This window comes from Parasteatoda tepidariorum, chromosome 9, assembly GCF_982258835.1.
Source record: "Parasteatoda tepidariorum strain Cologne lab strain chromosome 9, Ptep-v5.0, whole genome shotgun sequence".
NCBI lineage: Eukaryota > Metazoa > Arthropoda > Arachnida > Araneae > Theridiidae > Parasteatoda > Parasteatoda tepidariorum.
The window spans coordinates 27988758-27993819 of NC_141763.1; the positions used below are offsets into that span (position 1 = coordinate 27988758).

General features: G+C 29.7%; 1 long non-coding RNA gene across 3 annotated transcripts; it reads right to left on the reverse strand.

Annotated features, from left to right (window-relative positions):
* Positions 1-223: 223 nt before the first annotated feature.
* On the reverse strand, positions 224-4214 carry LOC147803435 (uncharacterized). 3 transcript variants are annotated; one of them, XR_015429080.1, is made up of 3 exons: positions 3974-4214; positions 3469-3674; positions 224-1196 (listed from the first exon to the last, which is right to left on the reverse strand). It is a non-coding gene; the product is annotated as an uncharacterized LOC147803435 (long non-coding RNA). The 3 variants fall into 3 exon arrangements; XR_015429081.1 differs by lacking the exon at positions 224-1196 and adding an exon at positions 1919-2046 and having other exon boundaries at positions 3974-4164; XR_015429082.1 differs by lacking the exons at positions 3469-3674; positions 3974-4214 and adding an exon at positions 1618-1988 and having other exon boundaries at positions 1055-1196.
* Between the last annotated feature and the right edge of the window lie 848 nt (positions 4215-5062).

The following is a 5062-nucleotide window of genomic DNA, read 5'->3' on the forward strand; positions in this document are numbered from 1 at the left end:
TCCACTTAAATTAAGAATCAAATATAAAAGATAGTTTTCAAAGTCAGAGGAAGTTGATAAATAGGAATTTTATACTCAATATTTAAAGATTAAGTGTAGGAAAGAAAGGAGTAGATTTTTTAAAAATTTATTCTCGAAACATTTCTATAAATACAAAAAAACCTACTAATTTACATTTAGTGAGCTCTGTCTTGTATATTATCAAAATTTCATTAAACACAAATGCAGGAAGAAACTAAACTTTTATTGGACAAAAATGTAGCAGATTTAAAAAACTAAATATAAATTTATACAATTAGGATTAGAAGCAAGCAATCACGAAGTTGAAAGAAACATATACTACATAAATTACAGTTAAAAGAAACATACTGAACGCAAATTTATTGAAAGTAAAGTACTATTCTATCAAAATAGGTAACACCTATACCTAGAAACTTAATTATTTAACATCTTGGTGGGAAAATTTATGTCATTGAAGTCCATCAGAAATTAATAATGAAAGGTAAATGATGAGTTTTTATGTGGACATTCACTTGAAATTTGACAATGGTTAAACAAATATTTTAAAAAAAAAGCAATAAAAATTACTAATTAAGAAATAAAGTTTGTTTCAGAATTAAAAAAAAATATAAAGTTGGCTTACACATGACAAATATTTATTCAAAATTGGCTTACACATGACAAATATCTATTCAAAATATATCTCACAGGAAGAAAATCAAAATAAGCAACAAAAAAAAAAAGTCTAAAGATCTAAAAAGTTTAGATTTTTAACAATACTTTTGTTCTGGAGGCTGCAGAGGGCCGACACAGGAATAGTGATACCACTGCGAATAAGAGTCGCACAAAATAGTATCACCATACCGCAATCTTGTTTGCATGAATGACATTCCCATGTTATCATTCTCGATTTTGTAAAATCACATTTTTAACCAATAGCCACCCATCAGAAGTAAAGAACAGCTTCACTTCATTAATTTCAACACATGATTCCATACAAGAAGAAACCTTCTCTATACCACATTCTATAGCAGTTTCTTCTTCAAAATGCCTTTATTTATGGTCTTCGATAATGTCTCTTCATCTACAAAGCAGTTCATAAGCATATTTTTTTTCCTCCAAAACTGCTTTTCTTGTAAAAGGAGTGGGCCTATTACCTTTCTTCCTCTTCAAACCAACAACTGTTGTTGTTAAACCTAAAAATATAAAATATTTTAAGAAAAAAAAAAGCCAGATAAAAGAAATTGCAGAAGATAAAAATTGCTAAAATAAAAATAAAGCAGTTTTTAAGGACGATGGGAACCCGGCATAAATAATAGAATTAATTTTTGGGCCATTTAATGAGTGATTTTTTTTTAAATATGCAAAACAAAAAAAAAGGAAATTTTTTTTTAATTTTAGAAAGAATTGCTAAATTGTGTATTGTAATCTCATTTGCTAAATTGTGCAGTTAGAAAAGCTAAGGAAGGGAAAATGATAAATCTGACCAAATTGAAATTGTTTTAATGCAAGATTAATATACTTGTTCCTTTCACATTATTGTTGCATTTATATTTTATAATGTTAGAGTTAAAAATTGTGTCTTTAACAATAAAAAAGATTCAAATACAGTGGTACCTTGAGATACGAAAGCCCTGACATACGAGTTATTTGAGATACGAGGAATGGCCTTGCAAGCCCTTCTCGTCCTCGACAATGCTCCTGTTCACCCACCGAACCTCGAAGTCTATAGCCGAAAATTGTGCTGTCGGCTAAGTCCGTAGCTTTGAAGGATTCGAACTCGAAGTGCCAGCGGAGGAGGAGATTGTGCCTCTGAGAAAATCCATGGACCTGGTGATGGGTGAGCATTCGGGCATACTGCAAGAAATTGGTTTCAAGGAAGAACCAGAGGTGGAGGAGGTTATCTCTACAAAAGAGATAAAAGAATTCTTGGGAATGAGGAAGAGAATTTCACAGTTCTTGGAAAAGAAACACCCCGAAAAAGTTGAAACTGGTCGTACATCGGAGCTATTTAATGAGACTTGCCTAACTCATTTCTGCAGCATTCTGAAAAGGAAGAAACAAACCTCCTTGGACAGGTTTTTTTAAATCTGGCTAAAAAAGCAAAGACCAGTGAAGAGAAAAGCAGTGACTAAAAGTAAGCATATAGTAGCATTTAAGTTGTGTGTAAGTTGCATTTAAGTAACCAAAATACAAATATGCATGTACACTTTATAAAAGCAGTTTTTTCTGCTTCACATTCTCTTTTATTATGTTTTTATATAGTATTTGTCATTTATAAATACATTTTTCTTATTCAAAAACACACAAAAAAAACAATTGAGGGTAGCATTTTTGGGGACGGAACGGATTAACGGCATTTCAATGGGCAAAATTGCTTTGAGATACGAGCAAGGTTAGGGAACGAATTAAACTCGTATCTCGAGGTATCACTCTATATTAGTGAGTTGGTGACGATGCGTTATTTAAACTCCTTTTAATTTTGTTACATGCATTTTATATTAACTTTTTGGATTTATTTCTATTTTTAAACTTTTACAATACTATTTAAATAAAAATATTTACACAGTAAAACTTATATAAAAAAAGAACATTATCATAAAAAATACTATGTCATAATTTAAAGTGAATAAAGATATTTAAAGAGATATGAATTACATTAAATGTCAGCACAAAATCACTATTTATGATAATAACATTCTGAATATATTCTTCCTCAATTGGAAACAAATTGTTTACTAATATAATACTATTATAAGGGTCATGCATTAAATTATTAAAAAAATTATATTGTTATAACAGTTTGCATAACTAAAGTCAATGTACTTGCTTTACTTACAAGTATTTCATTGAATTTATTTTTAAAACACAAACATTAAATTTGCCTCAAAACTTATTTTACTTGGCCAAAAACAAATTCAGAATTTGAATTTTCTATGTGTCTCTGCTTCTAACCATATTTTATGGATACATAAAATTTAAAGCAAGGACTGCATATGAAAATTTACTATACTCTTATATATAACTAAAATACATTTGACATTATGTCAAGGTAAAAAAACAGGGGATATTTCGTATTGTGATCTGGCGAAGGAACTACAATTGTCAAGGTGCCAAATAGATTTTAAACTTGCAAATTTTTTTAAAAAATATATGTAGATAATTGCCTAGGGGTAACTACAAGTTATACCTTACGAGTCAGTCCCTTTCTATGACATTTCTTTTAGTTTCTCGCGGGCCACTGCCCGGAAGTTTCCTGGACTTTGCGATTATTCTGCCGCAGATCACGATACAGAAATCTCATTTAACAACAGTTTAAGCAACAACAATAAGTTCAAATAGATATTATAATATTCACACGTAAGTCAGTGTAAATCACTCTGAGTAACAAAATAATTTCTTAACTATACAAACAAAATTATGATAGAAAATGGAGATAATTAGAGTAAATGAAGGAAAAATTTTTACCTATATGAAATGGAACAGAAATATAGATACTTGGAGATTCACATATTTTTGAACTTTCTCTTGGTGCTCAACAGGTATCAGGCTTTCTTTAGGCGAAGAACGGAACAAAGATTCGGAGAGGACATGGTCATGATCCTCATTCCTTGATTTTATCTCCAAAATTTGTTTATCTGGAGACAGCAGCTGGACAATTTTGAGTAAAGGTTCTGGAAAATAAAATTTTTTTTAAACAAACTAATTTTAACAAAAATGTATAAACAAACTTTTAAACAAAAAATGTATAAACTAAACTCTATAAGGGCTTGCAGACACAATATAAAATAATAGAGATAGCAGGTCAGAGAACATATAAAACAAGAGTGTTAAATTTATTTAAAAAATGTTCTTTACAAGGTAATTATAGTGACTATTGACATGGTGACATCAGGAACGATGTTGCTAATCAATTAACACATTTTAAATAACACATTTTAAAAATTAATTAAACAATACAAAATTTACTTACTTGGATTGGCGACTGTTATCTGTACATTTTTTTTAATGAATTCTTCCACCATGTGTATTTCAATTCCAGCTGAGCTGTATAAAATTTTTTAAATTTCTTTGAAGCATTTTGTAAAGTTTTCGCTTCTCTCTTCCAGAAGATCGTCCTTTTTTCTTTTTCAAATTCACGAATGGCTATTTGTTATTCTTCATATGAAGAAAATCAAAATGCTACAAAAATTGTAGCTGCCTTGACTATGATCAAGGCTAAACTCGATCTGCCGTCACACGCTGGCGCTGCTAGGCATACCAGGCTATTTCATTCGCTTTTACAGTTGGTGATAGAACTAATCGGAGAAATACCTCTGCACTCAGCGCCACTTTGCGGCGAACAGGGAAATACAATGTAGTTTCGATTTCGCTGAATTTTTTTTTAAAGAGCATTTTCAACGATTGTTTTTACAGAAAAATTGGAATAAATTTGAAATAGGAAATGAGTTACATAGAATTAAAGGGAAATGTTTTTTTTTTTTTTGTCACCATTGCAATTTCACTTTTTTGGGAAAAGGGGGGGGGGGGCAAGTTAAAATTATAAATGTAAGAAATTCTTCTGCCATATATTTTTTAATTTGGGAGGTGTTATATTTTTCAATCTCTTTTTTAGAGATGGGGGAGGATTTCTTTTAGTCCTTCGTATTATCTCACTATTGCATATAATCTCACAATCACAAAATGAAACAAAAATAGCAGAGCTTTTTTTAAATTTACAAATTATTTTTTCAAGAATTTTTTTAATTTACAAAACATTATTTTTCTCTCAATAATACTTTTCTCTGATTTTTTCTGTTTCATGTATGCCGTTTTGTTAAAACTTTAACTAAAAATATCATTATTTAATTTAAAATATATGAAAGAACTTACATAATATTGTTTTAAAGTTTTGGAGGTTCAAATAACAAGTAGTAAAAAGACCAAGTGAAGAAACAGCTCTTACCAGTGAATGAACACCCAGTAAAGGAACACTTAATTTTGGTTATTTCTTAATGCTCTTTATGAATTTATAAGCCATACAAATATTTAAAAACAAGCCTATTCTTGAAATTATAACACA